This window comes from Ambystoma mexicanum, chromosome 5p (genome assembly GCF_040938575.1).
Source record: "Ambystoma mexicanum isolate Mex_15411 chromosome 5p, UKY_AmexF1_1, whole genome shotgun sequence".
Lineage (NCBI taxonomy): Eukaryota > Metazoa > Chordata > Amphibia > Caudata > Ambystomatidae > Ambystoma > Ambystoma mexicanum.
The window spans coordinates 1,195,350,347-1,195,371,220 of NC_090930.1; the positions used below are offsets into that span (position 1 = coordinate 1,195,350,347).

The window sequence follows — 20,874 nt, forward strand, 5'->3', positions numbered from 1 at the left end:
CCAGCAAGTGATGACCTCCACCTTGATCTGGTGGTGTGGCAGATGGTGCATGAAGTGGGCTAAAGCCTTGCACGCGGTATAGGAGCGGCTGAACTGTGCACATACCTTGCGCGCACACAGCAGAATTTTGGCAAGGTTAATCACATGCTCACCACATGGAATGTGAGTTATCTCAGCCTGGTTCAGGGCAAACGCAATATTGCTTCCATTGTCTACAGTAAAACATCCAATTTTGAGAGAGTGTGAACCAAGCCATTCTGCAAGAACTGATTCAAGTTTTGTGCGAATGTCTGTATGCCTTGTGTGACATTTGATCAAAGCTCTGCAGGCATAGCATTGTGTGTTGGTGCAGGTTGTTTGAAGGAGTGTGTGGTATGCCTGGGGACCCATCTGTGCTACTTGATTGTGGTTTACTAAAGGTGAGCCAATGTACCATTACAGTCAAGTAGGCAGTGCTCTGCGCACTAGTTCACATGTCAATGGTGAGGTGAACCATCTCTGCCTCCGTCCCTTGCAGAGCCTTGTGCAGCTATTCCACCACCTTTTAATACAGAACTGGAACACCAACCCTGGAGAAATAATGCCGACTTGGTATCTTCTACCTTGGTAAGGCAGATGCTATCAGTTCTTTGAATCCCAAGTTCTCTGGAAAGAAGAAGGGCAGCAGATCCACAAGAAGCATCTTTGATGTGTGAGCCTCATGTTGCTGTGCAATCTGATGTTTGTAGTCATAAGGCGTTTGTTTCTCCAAAGACACTATACGCATTGGCTGGAGCATGTTGCTTGCAGTGTGGGTTTTTGTCGTAGCACTCTGTGTTGGTTGATACTGTTTCTCTTCTTGTCCGCTTGGCTCTATATTCACCTATGGTGGTCTTTCATATGGGCTATCTGGCCCGATTTGCCGAGATGTGACCCTGCCCTGCTCCTGCATAAAACCTTTTTGCATAAGGAGTAAACTGCAACGTTGCTCCTTTCTTTGTCAGCCGTGAAGTAAGACCATACTGTAGACTTTCTGTTGGATGGGGTACAACTGCAGTCAGTTTGTAGGTGTGTGGTTGGTGCCATTGATGAGAGAGTGATGTTTTGCTGCTGCTGATTGCTGTTGCAGACTAGGGGCAAATGACTTCCTCATGGTCTTTAATGACAGAAGATTCTTCAGCCGTTCAGTCATCAGGGTCCTCATCAGCCAGTGCGTATCTTGATCAACTCTTTTGTTTTTTGTACAGGCTCTCTCCATTGGCACATGGCAAACATCAGTAGTTGCCAGTGTCACTGCCAGTGACTGTGTTGACCCACAGGAATGTAGAGGAGCATCACCATCCGTGTTGATTATATCAGCCAAAGCAAGCGCGAAAGACAGAGTGTGCAGAAATGGCCATGTTATTTTATTTGCTCTGGTCCTGTGAAAAAGCAATGTACACAGCCTATTAGCAGCTGAGCCAACTTACACACGTCCCTAATGAAAGTGTAGGTAAAGGGGCCAGGTTGAAGCATGATGAGACAACACAATTCAAGTACAAGACCCCCACAATGCATGCGCAATAGACATTTGACCCAGTCTCCCTACACCCATTCCTAATGAAAGTGAGGTTAAGGGAGCATGTGGAAGCTTGATGAGACTGCACAACTCAAGTACAAGCCCTGCACAATGCATGAGTGATATACAAGTTAACACTGCCACGCTACACCCATTCCTAATGAAAGTGGGGGTAAGAGGGTATGTGGAAGCATGAGACAACACAACTCCAGTACAAGCCCCCCACAATGCATGAGTGATACACAAGTTGCCCCATTGCATTAGCGATACACAAGTTTACGCTGCCATGCTTACTTACCAATGCAATGAGGTGGAATAGCAGTACAAGTTCAGCGCGGTCATGGTGGTCACCCTGATTGCCTTGGTCATAGTGTGCCCAAGCCAGCCACGTAGACATCAGTGACAGAGTAAGCCAAGTGCTTACGTTCCCTGTAACACGGGCATGTGGAAGCATGATGAAACAACACAACTCAAGTGCAAGCCCCCCCCACAATGCACAAGTGATACACAAGTTGATCCCACCACCCCAATGCATGAGTAATACACAAGTGAACCCTGCTACCCTACATATATCCCTAATAAATCTGGGGGTTTGAGGGGCATGTAGAAGTAGTAAGAGACAACACAACTCAAATACAAGTCCCCCATGCATAAGTGATATACACCTTGCCCACATCCCCCAATGCAAGTTGACTTTGGCCGTGCTTACCTAGCAATGCAATGAGGTTGAACAGCAGTACAAGCACAGCATGGTCATTGTGGTTGTCGTGGTTGCTTTGATCGCCAGTTACAGAGGAAGCCAACTGCTACTGGTGATAAGAGTACTATACTCTATTCCATGTGCGTGCCTAAATTGGATAATGTGTTAATTACAATACTCATAGATTACGATCAATTGGAGTTATCTGATTGCGTATGAGAAGATTATAAAAATGTTTTTTCTCTCAATAAATGAACAAAAAACAGTGCTTGAGATTTAAGGATTTTTGTTATGCTCTTAAGAAACTATTTCTAATTGTATACTTGAAATTCAATGCCCATAAACCAACACATATTTTGACCTTGTTTCAGTCATTATGAAGGCTGTGCTAACAACAAACACAGATTACTACTGTATGATTAAATAGCTAACAGTATTGTTTCCTGTACATAGTTCAGCATTTGTATGATATACATTCCACATGCAAGTAATATTCCGAATCATATTAGGAAATACCCACAAAATTAAAAAACAGAATTTCCACAATGTCCATGAGAACAGCAGATAACAGACAAGAGAAAAAAAGAGGGAGAAAGGCAAATAAGAGGATCAGAACAAGTGGTTTCACATGAATAAGTAATTCTACATAGAATACAACTTACATTTATGTACAATTGATATTAAGTAATTGCTATTTGCAGTGAGTGTAACTACACCTCAGAGATAACCACATAGTCCTTCTCATGGTGTACAACACATATATAATAGCAAGTGCCCCGTAATTAAAACGTTTGCTAAGAAGCCTCAACATTAGCCCATGTGCCATCATGATCATCCCTATGTCCAGGAAATGCATTGTTCAGTGTAAAGTATGAACCAATTAATTCTTGTACAGATAAGCATATAAAGAATGAAAAAGCTAGCTGCTCACCTCACTGGGCGGACATTACATTTCTCTAGAGGTTTCTATTTCGAGTGGTTGGTGAAATCACTAGGGCCTCATTGCACGGATGGCGGTAAGGATTTACCGGTACCGGTAAAATACCAGTACCGGTAAATCCTTACCGCCTTACTACGAGGTCCCTTTGCGGGTTGGGGGATTTAACGCCTGCAAAAAGCAAACCCGCAAAGGGACCCAGGGAGCTAATTACCGTGCCACAATTTGCGGTACCGCAATTAGCGCCTTCCCCATTCCCATTATGCCCTATGGGGCAAAAATGGGAATGGGGAAGGGCAATGGTGGAAGTGGGAATTACCGCACCGCCAAACTTGGAATGGGGTGGTAATTCCCCTTTCCGCCAAGGGGGTGCCGGTATTTTACCGGCATGAACCATGGCGCTAATAGCGCCATGGTTCTCCGCCATCCGTGTAATGAGGCCCTAAGGCTGCAAATCGTAAATAGCAGTTAATATCTTGTTGAGTGAAATAATGTGCACCAAATCCCTCGCTGGCTTAACATGCTCACCTCATTAGACCTGAGTTAGCGACTTCTTAGAAAAGAATGACTTTATGGTTCGTGCATCTCAATGGTTAACCAGAATTTTGCAAATGCTTTACAGAACAAATCTATCTGACCTCAAAGGTACATCCAGATGTAATGCTAGGCTTACCAAGCTCACAAAAATAAAGGGCCTCCTTGATTAAGGGAGACTCAACGTTCCGTCGTCCTGCTTGCTTTCTCAGCAGGTGCCATTTTGAAAGCTTATTTAAATATGCACCGTGATGTCACACGTATTTCACACTCTTATCATATACTGTTCGTAATGGCGGTGTAACTAGAAAGCACGCATCCCAACACACAGAAAATATGAGGATACTAAATAAACGTATAATATAGAAGCAAGTTCCGCTGCAGGGACAGCCAGTATTTACATATGCGCGCTAACCAAAAAGTAAATCATTAATATATTCATGGTGAATATGATCAAGAGCGTTTCATTTTGGGGGAACTGTAAATAAGCGAGATGCCAAATCAATGAATATAATAGCAGTGCACTGATGATAACATGATATTTCATGAAATGATGATCATCCAATCGGCCAACCTCTACTATTGACCCGCACGTGGCAAGCAAACAATATAGCATAATACGACCAATATTGATCAATTTGGATCAAGATGATAAAGCCTCAAAAATATAGGCAGTCCATCTTAAAAATCAAAATTGCAGAAGCCAACCAATTTCAAAGTCGAGATTACGCAACACAAAACACATTGGCATGAACTACCAGTGCTACTCAATTGAATTGCAAGAATGGATTACATCAAGTATGTAGTGCGTCTGCGTCGATCATAAGAAAACACTTGTCTCATGTACTGCATTAAGGGCATGTTCAAACCCTTTTGGAGTCCAATGAACGGAATGCACTTCTTATCATCCATCTGGTGGAAATTCTGCCATTGCATGGCGAGCTGGAATCTCTGATCTTGACTCTCAACGGTTGCCAAATGTTCACGTATACATACTCTAAGTTCTCTGATTGTGCTCCCTATGTTTCTTGCATACACAGTTAAAAGCATATATGACAAATCTGGTGCAACCGTTTATGACATCCTTAATCACAGTTTTGAGACTTAAATCACTGAAACATTCTTTAGTATTTGAGTGCTAATATTTGCACATCGAACAGGTGCCACATTTAGAAAATCCTGATGCCAATGGTCGCAACTAGTTTGGTCTTGTATTGGTACTATGCTTCACAACTTGCAAAAATGTGAGACTGAGTTTATTTCTAAGTGCAGGCGCTCTTCAGGATATAATCCCAGGTCTTGAATCAATAAAGCTTTCAAAATCATTGTCCATGTGCAATAAATGCCAAAGCTTGTTAAGTGTGTGATATATTTTATTTCTGTCTTTGCAATATTTAGTGATACGTTTGGTGTTAACACTATGCTCACTTGATCTGTTTTTGTGTACCAGAGTAGATTCCCTGCTCATAGCTTTGACCTTGTCACACGCTTTAGGGACACATGATTCCGAATATCCTCTCTCCCGAAACCTATTCATGATTAAATAACATTCTTCTTGAAAGTACTTCTGTTCACTACAGTTCCTCCTTCCTCTAACATCCCTTTGGGATGTTATTAATAATACTTCTCTGGTGGCAACTGGTAGCAACTGGTAATTATTGATGAAAACACCAGAAAAAGCACTGATATTTAGAGTGGCCTGGGTGAGGCTGCTACCTTGGTGCCTCAAATGATTGGCACAAAGGTAACAGGTAAAATGAAACCCACCCACTACTGGCCATTCCCCAATGGTTTCCATTAAGTTGCAATAGCGACCTGCGACTCAAAAAGACTCATGCAATGTTTCGCGTTTCACCACTATGAAACCAAAATGTTTCGGCGTTCCTTCCGCGACCAAACATTTGGGTTGCGTAACATGCTGGTGTAACACACAAATAGTTTGCACAGGAGAAATCTACCAATGGCATGCAGCATTCTCAAAACTTTGCATGAAACGGCCTGGCTCGCGAAACATGCTGGTACGCTGGTGAAAGGTTCACATGGGCAAACACGGGCAATGGTGCGTGAAATTCACAAAACCCAGCGCATAACAGCACAAAGTGAAAAATTCCAGTTTGTGAGTGAAATTTGGGTGACTGCGGAACAGTGCTGGTGAAAACCAGTGCATATTTTTCCAGTTCCGCCCACCACTAGTGAAGAACAGGGGTGGAAGTTAGCATTACAAAGAAGGAGAGGGAGCAGTAGATAGATTCTGGTGCAGGAAGGTGAATTACTGTGAGTTGCCTCATTACAGAAGAATAAATATATGTCATACCATAAGGATCTAGATTTTGTTTGGGTAAATCTTTCTGCCAGAGAGAACACGTGCCTTAAGGGAAGTGGAAGACCCATTTAAGGAAGGTCGAAGACCGAGTGGGAGAGGTATTTTGTGTAGCGTGTTTTGGTCAGATTATTAAAAGTCAGGCTCTTTGTAGCTGAATAAGCATTGAAAATACTTCAAAAGGTAAATGACTCGTACTGAAATGGATGATAAAATACAGACCCCACTGCACTCTACACTTTTTCCCCAACACCTACAGAAATTAAGAATAAAGTTTCAAGTTGATATGAACAAGCTACATTTTTCTTTTACTACCTCAGGAAATTAAACTTGGCTTCACAGAGGCTACAGAAAAATGGCTGTAGGGTTGTTAGGTGCACATTTTGAATTGGGGTCTTTATGAGTTTGGTGGTAGAGGTAAAACAAATTCAGCATGTGGAAAAACTGCATGCTTTACCACTCTGCCAGATATAGCGAGTTTCGTCGATGACACTTTGCAGGTATACCTGCTTTTGTGTAGAGGAAATGTCCCATGCACAAAAGTGTTATCGTATGCAGTATTTCACATGCAATATTACCACATGTGGTTAATACCTCAAAGATGTGCTATGGACTCCAAAATGGGGAATAACAGATGAGTCCACATGACACCAAATCATGCAAACCGTTCCAGTAGGTGCATGCTTACCTAATGCAGTGACGGTAAAGGAGACTGTCAGTATTACCATGAGTAGTACAGCAAAACTCATATTGAGCCCCTACCCCTAAACGCTATGCAATGAAAAAAAGGAGCGGGACGGGAGTAGCATTTTCCAAACTATATCCAATATTTTGACAAGCATGACAGAAAGACAATTGGCCTTTTACGAGTCCGGCGGTAACCCTGCCGGTGCTACCGGCGGGTTGTCGCCAGACTTGTCAAATTTTACTGGTGTCCGGGAAGTCAGGTGCCGGTAAAATGTAACTTCCCATTACCATAGAGTCCCATAGGACTATGAGAGTGGGGACTCGGAAGCACCGGCACCGTGTTATTGGTGACAGCACTTCTGTGAAGAGTCTGCCTACCGTGGCCGCTTCGCCTGGCAGGGTCAGGCCTGTCAGCCTCAGCAGCCGCAGCAGGCAAACAAGTAGTTTGCCGGTCAGGAGACAAGGGTGCCAGTGAGCTTACAGGCATACTTGTTTCTGGACCGGCAAACTTACAATCAGGCCCAATGCCTCTGTGCTGGTACTAGCACAGGTGCAATGAAAAAAAGAACACAGTTGTAAACTTCTTTCACTCTAAACAAAAAGCACTCTTCCTTGCAAATTATATACAATTCAAGATACTTAAACTCTGAAAATAAAGTATTGAATTATATTATATATATATCATGAATATATTCATGTAGCAAACAATCTGCAAAGAAGGGATACAAAAAAGTTGAATAAATCTGCTTTCATATCGAGAACAATTTACTAATCTTCAACAGTCATTTATGGTGTCTTTCAGTAAAGGAAATTCATATATAGTAATGTATTATTTATTTATTTAAAGCTTTTCTAGCAATGTGTGTTTATATAGCAGATGGAACCTAACAATTTCCGTAAATGTAATGTGGATCTGTTCTTGCTCAGCGCGTTTCGGGTGTACAAAACCCTGTTTCAACAGAGGGCCTTACCTCTTCTAAAAAAGAAAATGAAACATGTTCTATTTAATATATTTAAGTATCTTTTTTATATATCATTGCAATAAGGTGAAAGAGAAATAAAATAGTGAACTTAATATATATTCTAACCAAAATACAGACTCTTCTCTCAGCTAAAAATATATTTTAATCTGCATTAGATATTAAATCGTTCTTACCTAATAAACTCCATTAAATGTGCCCAAACCCAAGTTGGTATCAATATCTAGTATATCGTTTACATAATAGACTGAATCGAAAACATTTAAAAATAAAATCTAGCTATGTCAATCAGAGACATAAACATTTCCAAATGTGACTTAAAGTAAGAGGGGTGCAGAGAGCGGTGTGCAGTCATAATGTCGACATCAATAATGTCGACAGTCAAAATGTCGACAAATTAATGTCGAAAAACAATAATGTCGACAAACAAAAATGTCGACATTATTCGATATTTTTTCGAAATTTAACTTAGTGCATGCATAAATAAATAAATAAATAAATATATATATGATGTGGTGAGTATGAGGGGTGGTTGGGGGGGTGTGGGGGGGTGGCAGGGGGGTGTTGGGTGAAGGGGGGTTGGGGGGGGACCCCCCATAGCAAATACAATTTTTATTTATTTAATTATTGAATAAATAAATAAATAAATAAATAATTGGTATGTGTTGAGTATGAGGGGTGAAAGGGTGGTTGGGGGGTGTGGGGGGGGTGGCAGGGGGGTGTTGGGTGAGGGGGGGTTGGGGGGGGACCCCCCCATAGTAAATGATCCTTTTTTAGTTTATGTATTTATTTAATAAATAAATAAATAAATAAATAAATGGTATGTGTTGAGTGTGAGGGGTGAAAGGGTGGTTGGGGGGCGTGGGGGGGGGTGGCAGGGGGGTGTTGGGTGAGGTGTTGATAGTTTTAAGGGTTTATAGTCATAATGTCAAAAAAAAAATGTCGACATTTTTTTTTCGAAAAAATGACTTTTTACATTATAAGTATAGGATGTCGACATTATTATTTTCGACATTTTTTTTTCGACATTTTTGTCTGTCGACATTTTTTTTTCGACATTATGACTATAAACCGCAGAGAGCATGTCACTGGTGTTGTTTCAGAAATAGACTAGCCAGCTGGTGTCTATCCTGTACACCTCACCGTATTAATTCTGCAAACAGTACACATTATCTTGATGTGTATAACTACACATCATAATCCTTCATATGAATGGCCAAAATATTGCTTGCATAACCCTGTCAAAAATCTCCTCGTACCTTTTTGAAGTTTGACATTGTAAAAAAAATGGAGCGCAACAGTGTTTCTAGATTTTATGGTAACTCGTATTCAAGATACAGGAAAACACATTTGGTAGGAAATGATGTCACTAATGTCAGGAAAAAGCTGGAGGTGAATCCGCCACTGTACCACCAAAAATGTGCGGTATTAATACAGTGTAATTACCACTAGCAATAATTCTGTCAGAAACCTGATGGAGTCCTACAGACTCCAAAAATGAGGAATTACACTAGCCTACCACCACCTGCAATCCCACAGCAAATCCGTGGGACCAACTGGCGGTAACAGTAATTGAGTTTGGTGATAATTTTGAGGATTTAGTGCCAAATTACCACCAAACATGTAATGAGGCCCTGCATATGATAGTTTTGTTATTGGATATCAAATATTTAGGATAATGTTAGTAAATGCCTAAACCATTCAACAATATATTTTCAAGTCTGATGTTATTATTTGGAAAATCTTCAGCAAAGAAAATTGCGTCTAAATGGATGGGACATCATCTGAAAAAGTCAAGGTTAAGAGAGTTCCCACTAGAATGAGTGGGCTGGTTTTGGCATGAGTAATGGGAGTGTTTTGATAGGAGTAAATTCAGTTTAAAACAGGTTTTCCGCAGGTGGACACCCAGCTGCAGGATGGAAAGGTGGAGTTTTTTGAATGCACTGTTTTGGCTGTGAGTGCCGGAAGCAGCTATACATTTTACAATATATGCTGTTGTAATACTCAGGATTGTTGTGTGGGTGTTCTCAGACCTTCACAAGTAGGAAATTGGCTTCCCTGCATGTTTGGGGCTCCCCTTATGCCTTTTCCTCCTCTCCCTCTGGTTCATAAAAAAGTTCAGGGAAAAAGGGGTTTTGAGCACCAGTGGATTGATAGAAAACCAAACAGTGACAATGATAGGAGGTCGGGATGAAATAGAGACATATTCCAAAGAGCAGAAGTTGTTGCTTCTCCGTTCCTCGTAACGACCGGCCCTGATCACCCCAGTGCACATCTTCAGCCAGCTTCCAAGCCTGTAGACATTGCACAGGCTGGTCATCGCCAATGCCGGTGTCTCAGCCTCTGTATCTGTCGCTGTGCACCGGGTTCCATCTCTGCACTTCTCAGGGTTCCCAGGGATGATGGGATCCCTTTCAAAGCAATTAACCATGCATAAATAAAGTTTTTCTTTGTATTTCGAGGGGCTCACAGGACGAGCACAGCGTTCAGGCAGCCATCTTGCCTGTGCCCCTTGTGGTCTCCCAGAAAAACCTTTTAATCCAGTTGATATAATGCGTTTCTGACATATTAATTTGTATAGGTGTGGCCGGGGTTCTCTAGCAGTTATCCCAACATGTTGTCGGTGTCCTCTTGCAGTCACCCCAATTATCAGCAGAGAACACTTGGGCCCATCAATGACACCCACCACAAAAACAGAAGACTCAGCAATGGGGTAAAGTTACTGGGCCTCATTACGACGAGTGCGGCCACGGTAACAACGGTGCCAGTAAGGGACTGGCACCGTTCTTACCGGGCCACCTCATTACGAGTCCTGTAGCGGGTCCCGCTCTGGACGCCTGGTCAGACCAGACGTACTTAGCGGGACCCGCTAGCAGTACAGGATGCTAACAACGGCCCCGTTATTAACGGGGCCGTTGTTAGCATCCTCCCCATTCCCATTGAGCCCTATGGGGGCTCAAATGCGAATGGGGATGTACCGGGTCCAGGTCCCGCGAAAGGGAATTACCGGGCCCTCCAAGGTCAGAATGGCCCGGTAAGTCCCCTTTTGTGGGACCCGGACCCGAGTTTGGAGGTAGCCATGCCGCCAAAACCGGCATGGCTACCTCCAAACTCATAATGAGGCCCAGTGTCTTTTATTTAGCAAACAAAATGACAGGGATCATACCAGAAAAACAAGTATCCTCCGGAGCTCTCATCTTCTAAGCATGTGTCACCCAGTTGTATCCGGGTGTTACGCAACAAATCCAGGTACCATCCCAGAAACCTATTTACATTGGGCAGTTTGGGTAGGATACATATAGAAGATATACAGGTTAGTTCTACAATTCAATAGCATGTCTTGGTGCCGCTCCTAGGACCACCTCTATTCTATCCAAGGGTAATGATAAGCCTAGTGCCCTCTGGAACACTAGATCCTGGCACTACAGGTCTACCTCCCACGGTGTACTTATCACACCTCGATTCCCAGGACCAATACCAGGAACAATAACAGCACAGCTACTCCGCCTTACCTCTGTTTGACGGTAAGATGTACTTTCAAATACACCACTTGGTGTACTTTTCAGGCATCAATCAGCCGTTATTTAGTAACCTCTAATTCAACACTTATGTATTGAGATCCTCACAGTTGTTGTCTTACCCACAGAGAACACCCACGGACAGACTCACTTGACAAGTATCTCCTGATGAAGGCCACCACATGCACAAGCTCGAATCAAGCCCCTGTGGCCAAAACACTACAGTGTCGATAATCTGTGAAACAACTGTCGAAACTCCTTTTTTGTATGTCTCTATATAGTGTTGTGTACACCGTTCTTATGTATACCCGGACTGAATAGCAGCCTCGGCCAGCACTTACTCGAGTTATCTTTCACCCAATCATTGTACTCACTTGTGCAATTTGTTAGGGAACTCTTCTTCCACACTTCTGAGGATGGTACATACTTGTACTTCCCCTTGTTTGTATAAAAACTGTCCGTGTCACTTTCGTGCTTAGCGAAAGCAATGTAAATTTCTAAAAACTGTTTTTGAGATTTAAATAAATATGTCCAAAACTGTTTAACTGTTCTAGGGTCTCACATCCTGATCATTTTTGATATTGATACATTATTCTATAATATACATATTTCTACCATAGTTAAAAGCAATTTGTAATATATCTGTCGATCTGAAAGACAGTAAGTTCCATGTTTAGGATATTACATGTCCCATTGTTGTTTCAGAGACAAACATCCAGTTAATTGTCTGTAGTAAGTTCTTGGATCGTAGTGCATAATTTACAAATCTACTTAGTTTCTAGTTTCCTTAGTAGGAGTTCCATGTTGCAAACTCTTATTGATTGTCTGACATGAGCTATTACCAGGAATGTGATGTTTTGTTTATTGTCCATCTGGTGTGCTTCGTTCTAATGCAGTGATGGTGGTAATCTTGGGTCTTGGGTCTTGACTTCCAATTGTGCTCATGTGCTCTCGTATTTAAGAATCGTACTCCCTATATACAGTTTCCCACACAAACAGATAATGATATAATTCACATATTTACTCCGACAATTCAGAAAGTGTTTAATGTCAATTGTGTGCAGATTGGTGGTCAGGAAGACAGGAAATGTACGTGTATTGACATGTGCATATGTAGACATACTGCACTGTCCACATTTAAAGAAACCCTTTACTTGTGTTGATTCTGGCCAGTTACTAATGGGTTATTATGTTATAATTTAGCTGGGGCATACTTTGTTGCCTAGGGTAGGAGGCCTACAGTAAATGATGTAAGGTCTGGTTCCAATGTATGTATTGAGTGTTTCGTCCATTGTTAGTAATTGCCAGTGGTTGTTAAGTATTTTGGATATTTGATGGCTTTCACTACTGTATCTAGTGATAAATGTAACTTTATCAAGGGTGCCTGTTTGTGCATTGCTGACATCTCTATTTGTTTGAATGAGCTCTTCTCTTGTTTTATTCTTTGCTTTGTGAGCTGATTCATTGATATTTCTGTTTGTATAGCCTCGTTTTCTAAATCTATTCTTAGCCATGTTGATCTAGGCCTTGGCTACATCTTTTCCACTACAGTTACGCATTGCCTTATGGTTTCCCCAACTGGGATGTTTTGTATGGTGGTCCTTAGGGGCAGCTGGTAGCCAATAGAGTTGAATTCACCTATGTAAGTTTGTGTCTCACTTTTTTTCTCTTTGATGCCAATAACGAGATCCAAAAGGGAGATCTCTGTTTTGTTAATGTGTCCCACAAGTTGTAGTCCAAAGGAGTTTTTATTAAGATATGTTGAGTATTTCTTGAATTTTGCAGCTGTGTCATCCTATATCAAAAAGATGTCATCAATATAGCAATACCAATTTAGTACATGCTTGGACATTACATTTGGTAATAGTGCATGGGTTTGTTCATAGTGCAATCCTTGTTGCCACCCTGTTTGGGAAGCTGCCATCACTTTGTAGGTGGCTGAGATACATGAAGCAGCTAATTTGAACTCTTTGTGTGATTTACTGCATTAGTTAAAAACGGCTTAAGTTTTTGGAGTATCAAGATAATTGGAATTAAAATTTGAAAGTGCAGAATGCTTTAACTTTTTTAAAGCATCAGTGTTTTTATCCTTTGAATATAGTGCTGCAAACATTTATTTTGATTCAAAAATTTGGCTTGGGCATCTTCATGCCTCATTTTAATTGTACTGAGCTTGGGACTTCAATTCCCAGTAGCACTTGCTCCGCTCGCGTCTTCCGTACGTGCCTTAGGCAGTAACTGGCTTGCCTCACTGCAAATGTTTATGGATACATAGCTTATATCGCCTAAGCCCAAACGGTGTAAATGAGATGCAGAATTATGGGTGTTTTCTAAAATAAAACATAGATGAAGCATTTGAAAATTGCTATGTACTGCAGATAATTGCAAACAATCGTGTGAACATGCATGATGATTTAACACATATACATGAAATACTGGTGGCTCTGGATAATCCTCAGTTAAAAAGAATAGCATGATCACATTGAAATGGTGATTACAGTATTAAATATCACAAAAGGAAGTGGCATAAGAAAGTCAATGCGCAGTCATAACGAACAAAATTACATGGTCCATGATCTTTTGAAAAAGAGGAACACATGCTTGCATGTTGAATTGAAGTGAGAGTTCGAATCAACTGTATTATGTTCCATTTTCAAAGAGTTTGTTATTTAACAATTCATTTTGGAAAAGTACATGGACCAGCATCCTTAAAAGGTGTAATGGAAAAACACATGAGGAACTTGGAGTTAAGTTTGCATGAATCTCATTTCAGCTATTGAGAAGTTGCACATGAAAGCAAACACACAATCATGACAAATGCATTTACACAGACCGTGATTCTTGGCACACGCTGAAAGAATGATAATGCGTGGAATGGAACTGAGAGTTCAAACCATCTGCACTGGGCTCCCGCTTTAATGGTGTTTGCAACATAATCTTTTAGTTGGGAGAACCACCTCAACCATCTTTGCTTGTGAACTGTAATGAAACAGCATACGAGCAAGAAGCAGTCATGTTCAAATTAACTATATGCAAGATAATCATATAAAGCAATGTAATGAAAAATCACTGAAAAATCATTGATATTGTTTTAGTTAGATTGCCATGTTATTTAGTTTTTTGAGAAATTGTAGAAATGAGTCAGCTATCATCTCAAGACTGTGTTTTTTCATGTCTAACAAAAGGGCCCTGAAATAGTTACTATATCCCATTTCAAGTTGTAGTCCACCCGACCATGAGGGCATTCGAGGGTGTATTTGACCAGGAGTTACAATATCTGAGATCTAAGATAAGCTTGTAAAGTAATGCTTGTCAAATTTGTCAAACAGTCGAGTGGGGCACAGAAAGCCGAATACCACAACTTTCAGGGCGAAAACGTTTTTATCCTTACAAACACACAAAGTTCTCTCTGGGAAAAACTCAAAGGTACACAAAAGGGAAAGATAGTCTTTCGCAAACACCCCATAGTGTCAACAAACTTAAAAACTTTTCAATGAATCTACCCATCACTCATAGCATTAAGGTGTTCTTTTTGGGTGTCTTCCTGCTTGACATTGAGCTTAGTGAGATGCAAACACCTCCTGATTCTTTCAGTAACAACTATAAACACCACCTGGTTTCTGGTAAATAACATAGATAACAATTTACTTTTTCTTCCTAGCTGAGAGAGAGCTAACTGGTTTCACCTTCCCTAGCTTATGCAGGTGGATTTAAGAGGGATCTGCCACCTCACTCTCCTAGAGCCCCGGGTACCCTTTTTCCCACTCTCTCCTCTTGCTCTTCCTTGCTGCCACCCTCATTTGTCCTCCCACTGTGGTTTTGATCTGTCCTACCCTCTATTTTATGCCCTTACATTCCTTCCTGGTCTGGCTAGCTAGGACAGGGGTCTGCAACCTTTGGATCTACTGAGGTTTTGAACTACCGCTCCCATTATGCCGAACTAGCATAGTCACTGGTCAGATATCATGTGAATTGTAGTCCGAAAATCTGGAGAGCCAAAAGGTTGCAGACCCCTAAGCTAGGACCTCACTAGTCTCTTGATGTTCTCCTCCAGTCTCATCCTGCTGTCTAAAACCAACCTCCTCCTGATGATTCCAACCAACTTCCTGATGTTTTTAACAAACCTCTTGCTACTCTTTCTTCCACCACCTTTTACTCTACTCCCTGTCCATTCTCTCCCTCTAGTAGCCAACCTTCTCCAGATGTCTTCCTTTCTCTCTGGCTCATCTAAACTCTATTGTTGCTTTCAAACTGCCTCCTAACACCTGTTTCCAGCTCCTACTCCTAAAACCCACACTGTCTAACTGATAGCCAGGGCTAATATTGCTCTGTTAGCTCTCTCTTTGGATTGGACATCTTGTTCTTGTGATGGTCTGCATCCGTGAATGTAAATGGGTCAGTGGCTGTCATTGGCTACCCATCACCGGGTTTCATGAGTGCCTCTATGGGCAGACCAAGCACTTAAAAGGCAGGCCTGCCGTTTTGAGCATCACACTCCACAACTGTGATATCTTTGTGTCCCACAAGTGTCCTTGTGCCTTGTGTTACTTTTTTCAGTGTGAATTGGTCATTGGTTTCTTAAAGTAACAGTGCCTAGGATTGACTATGTGTCAGGGCAGCATGCAATCTTTCTTTTTGGATACAGGGAGAGCATATTACTCCTGAACTACTGGTTTCCTAGCATCCCAAGTTCATGATCTCTCGCTTTTCAATGACCAGAATCCTTTGGCATCATATGTGGTGCTCGCCTACCCTAAAGAGAATATTAAGAAGGAATGACCTCCAAGTCCATCATCCACTGGCTCAGGGAGTCAACCACGTCCCCCCACCACCACTTGGCCACCTCCATCTCACCAGAAGCCCCCACAGCCAAGAGGGGACTTTGTCCCACGTGATATACTGAGAATAGTGTTTCCCTTTACTGAATCTTCATTCATTTTCTTTCTCATTTTGTGTAATCGGTGCACCTTAGGAAGGAGTAAGACTTTAACATTGTGGGATAGTGGAAGTATTGGAAAAATCAGCTATTATTACAGTAATTTAACAATTACATACAAAAACACTGTACTGATTATAGCAGCACATATGAATAAAACCAACATCATTCTTAGAAGAGGACTAAAAATCTCAAGTTGATTTTGGGTTAAACACCAAGCATTACAACTGCAGAGCTTTATGAAAATAAGCATATTTCTGCTGTGCATCACAAAGGGTGGGAGCCTCCCTGGCTCTTGAGAGAGGTCTAGGGTAACCCAAATCCTGAATTGACCATAGACATCCCACATCTTCTGGCGAGGGCTTTGCTGAGCCTGTGCTATTGATGGATGGTTATCATCCATTATTCATAGCAGCTGCTTCCTTCATGCCAGAGGAATTGATTTATAGTGACAATCGGGGAGCAGGGAATGAAACTGCGGAAGAAGATCCAATATTTTTTAAGGATATGTATAATTACCCGCCAAACCAAAGGAGGGCAGAAATGATAGGCAGAATTAGTTCCGGGGTTGGAATGGTGAAAGCAAATTCCTAACTGCGTAGTAACAAGTATAAAGTAAACCCTAAACTCTACATTTTGCAGAAAAAAGGCTAAAAAGAAAGGTGTTAATTTAAAAAAAAATGTTTATACGTGACCGTCGGGTTAAAATATAATCTTACACAAGTTTAAGTAATAGATTTCTTTTCTTTAAAAACACAATTGTTCGTTACTATTTAGAACTTTAGTTTTGGTAATACATAACATTAGTACATTTTGTCATATCATATTGGATATTTTGATCATCTAGAATATATGGTATTGCAATTGAAAGGTTGGATTGTTTTTGAATGAATGAGTGCTTCAGGTTTCCTCCCTTCATTTTTACCTTTTTGGGTGGAGGGGTAATGGCAGTGCTTAAGGCTTGTGCTAGATGGAAGATGCACATGTCAACTGTCAGACATCAGAGGAGCAGTGAGGGGTCTAGCATTCGATCGTCGTTCGTTACTTGGTGTCGAGTTTTAGGGATAGCAAGTATTGAGAGGTTGCCAGATTGAGAGAAATCGAGCTTGAGTTAAATATCATGTTCCACATCTCTTTCCTTATGAGTGTTTTGAAGTGCCCTAGGTATTTAAAAAAACAATCAGCCCTTTTTATGTTCAATGCTTGGCAGATGGTGAGCAAATGCGCAAGTGATTCCTTACTTGTAGAAATATTACAGAATCTACAGTTGGCTTCTGTTATCGGTATCATATGTCTCGAGCTAAATACTTCATTAGTCGGCCAGAGATTAAAAACGCATCCTCATCAAATTTGCCCTGAATCTGATATCTGAACATTTTTTATAGATGGCTGGGAATTTGTCCTCTAGGCTTCATAATGAACATACCAGTTTTAAAGACTTTATAGGATAAACCAGACTCCCACACTTCAATCCATTCATTATCTTTACATTTCCTTTTGGCATATTCAGGTCTTTGCAGTAATGACAGTATGTCAATATTAGCTTTCTTTAAAAGGTTCTCACAGTGTTGCTTCCATTTAACCAGCGCTGATTTCTCTTTGTATATAAAGGCTTTGGCAAGGATGGATCGTCTGCTTGTGCTAACAGGCATTTTCTGAATAGCACCAGGGACTGCCAGTCAACAGTTCATTGTAAGGGAAGGATATCCAGTTCAAATCTTATAATTTGAATCGGGAATCCTTTAGGCAGTCCCTGCAATGCCTTCCTAAAATTGCCCTCTAGAATGTTCCAGTTAGGCTGTTGCATGGCATGTTTTGTATGGGCCCCATAGGTGACTGTCGGAGTTACTTTTCTGTTCATAGAACATAATTAGAGGTTTACAAGAGAATTTTCCATATTTAGATTGTATTAAATTAGCGAGGGAAGTTAGGTTTTGCATTTTTTTACTTTACTTCATTCTTGTATGGACACTTGCTTAGGTCGTTGTTCACATTCTGACCTAAGTATCTGTACTCATTTATGTTCATGAAGAACTCTCCTCTCAGCGACCATCTATATTGGGACTTGTTCTTTTTTTTTCGTTTCTGGTGATCATTAATGTGTTGGATTTCTTGACATTAATTTGAAGGAGATTTTGATCAGCGTAGGTTTGTAAGGCTGTTAATTTGCGCTGTAGGTCGATTGGTGTGAGATCGATTAACACCAAGTCATCGGCGTATAATAGTCACGATATTAGTGTGTCTCCTATTTTCGATGGGAATGATCTGACCGAACTAAGTGATTATTGATGTCTCTTGTGTATAAATGAATGAAATAAGGTGGTGGCAAGGATGTATCCTTGTTTGAGTCCTCTGGTTGTTATAATCTTTTTCATAAGTAGGCCCTCCTTATTTAATCTTACTTGGATGGTTGTATTCATGTAAAACTGCTGAATTAAATTGAGCAAGTAACTCGTACAGCCCGTTTGACCCATAACATGTTGCCACAAAACCTGATTGAAACTTATCGGTATGGAGTGTTGTTTTTAACCATCAATGGAAATCCTAGAGAACGAGCTGTGCAAAGATCTTTCCCGGAGCATCAAGCAAAGCTAAGGGCCTATAGTTCTCCGGGTCTTCTCTATTGCCTTTTTTGAAGATTGGGATGATTATCCAGTTTTTCCATGTGGACGGATTTGGTTTCTTCTATTGGTCTCTAAAAAATTGTTAGCAGGATGGTTGCCCAGGCTTGAGGGTGAGATTTCAATAATATATTGGTCAGACCATCCAGGCCAGGGTCTTGAGACGAGCTGAGTTTGGTAATTATCATCATGATGTCTAAGTGATCACATTTTAGTTGCAATTGATCCATTCTTGGTAGTGACATAAGAGATGGAGTTTCTTCTGCAGAGAATAATTTTGTGAAGTGCTTTCACCAGGCCTCTTCACTAATTACATTTATTATACCTGATCCTGGTGTATCATTGTAAGCATCTTTATCACATTCCATGTTTGGCTAGTAGTTTTCCCTTTTAATTCCTTTAGTATAAGCTCAGCATCTTTTTGGGATGTTGGCATTTTATATTGCTTAAATATGTTTTTATATTTATTCCGTATCCCCTTGCATGTTCTTCAGGAGTTTATGGTTTTAATCTTTAGAGCCTTTCTAATTTCAGTTCTCATTAGGGTTTTTAGTTTCTGAATATTATGATCAAATTTACACTTTTTGAGCTGCATCATTCGCCCATGGAGTGGCTTGGATGCCGTAAAAAATTGCAATACTTCGCCACATTCATACTTGTGTGGTTTGCAGGAGGCTTCATCATGATAAGAAGCTAGTAGCTTATCCAGGAGACTGGACGTGACTTTTACTTGATTGCCATTGGAAGAACGCTGTCGCACAAAATTATAATAGGAGTTTGGTTTAAACATATTAAATTGCCAGGCGATCTCTAGAATGTTATGGTCGCTTTTTGTCCAACGGATTACGCTGAAAGTTTCAATTTGGTCTATAGTGTTCTCAGATATGAACATATACTGGAAACCTTTGGTTTCCATACCAGAGAAAATATCCAGCAGGGAAATGCAATCTACCCCATCGTAACAGTGATTGCAGTTTAGTCAACATATGATATACCCTTTTGACGTTCTGATGCTCAGTTCGGAGAAGGGCCTTCAGGGACGCCAATAGCAGAAGCCTATACTGCGGCTGCCAGGGGCCCGGATACAGAAAGAAACGTTGCACTATGTCGAGGGCCCTACTCTGCAGAAACACCCAAAGTGGTGTACGAAAGCGACATAAGTCTATTCAATGAAGACTGAAGAGCCAAACGTGCAATACACAATCCACGACACAGAAGTCTTCCCCTCCATGCCCTACCCATCGTAGCATAAACGCACACAGCCACTTTGCACGCTTCACTACAAGTCCTGTGATTAACATGCAGCAATGGGTCCATTTGCTTTTATCAATAATGCAGACCGTACGCCTCTGTACCTTGTGATTTTTACAGGCGTGAATTAGAAAAGGCTTTGTGAACATGCAACGGCTACAGATTTTGGCAGCTATGAGAAATGAGTTCTACGAAGAATAAATAGCTTGCCTCACACTTTGAGAAATCACTAATAGGGAGAATAAGGAGCTCGCCTAGGATCACACCTTTGAGAAATTAGTAATAGGAAGAATAAGTAGCTCGCCGAGGATCGCACTGTGTGAAATTAGTAATAGGGAGAATAAGCAGCTAGCCTAGGATCACACTTTGAGAAATTAGTAATAGGGAGAATAAGTGGCTCGCCTAGGATCACACCCTGAGAAATAAGTAAAAGGGAGAATAAGTAGCTCACCTAGGATCACACTTTGAGAAATTAGTAATAGGGAGAATAGGTAGCTCTCCTATGATCACACTCTGAGAAATTAGTAATAGGGATAATGAACAGCTCGACTGGGATCACACCCTGAGAAATTGGGTACTAGAGAGAATAAGTAGCTGGCCTATGATCACGCTCTGAGAAATTACTAATAGGGATAATGAACAGCCCGCCTAGGATCACACTCTGATGAATTATTGATAGGGAGAATAAGCAGCTCGGCTAGGATCACACATTGGGCCTCATTCCGAGTATGGCGGTAAGGGATAGCGGCCACCGCTAACGAGAGCGGTGGCGGTAATCCCTTACCGCCATACTCCGAGTTCCCTTAGCGCCATGGTGCTTTTAACACCTGCTTTTAGCAGGCGTTAAATACCA

General features: G+C 41.2%; 1 long non-coding RNA gene across 1 annotated transcript in view; it reads right to left on the bottom strand.

Annotated features, from left to right (window-relative positions):
- Window positions 1-20,874, bottom strand: part of LOC138481488 (uncharacterized) — a 129,354-nt gene that overhangs the window by 21,330 nt on the left and 87,150 nt on the right. The window contains exons 2-3 of the long non-coding RNA XR_011274256.1: window positions 2,247-2,385; window positions 1,836-1,966 (exon numbers count right to left, since the gene is read on the bottom strand). This is a non-coding gene — a long non-coding RNA (uncharacterized lncRNA). The remainder of the gene's footprint in view (window positions 1-1,835; window positions 1,967-2,246; window positions 2,386-20,874) is intronic.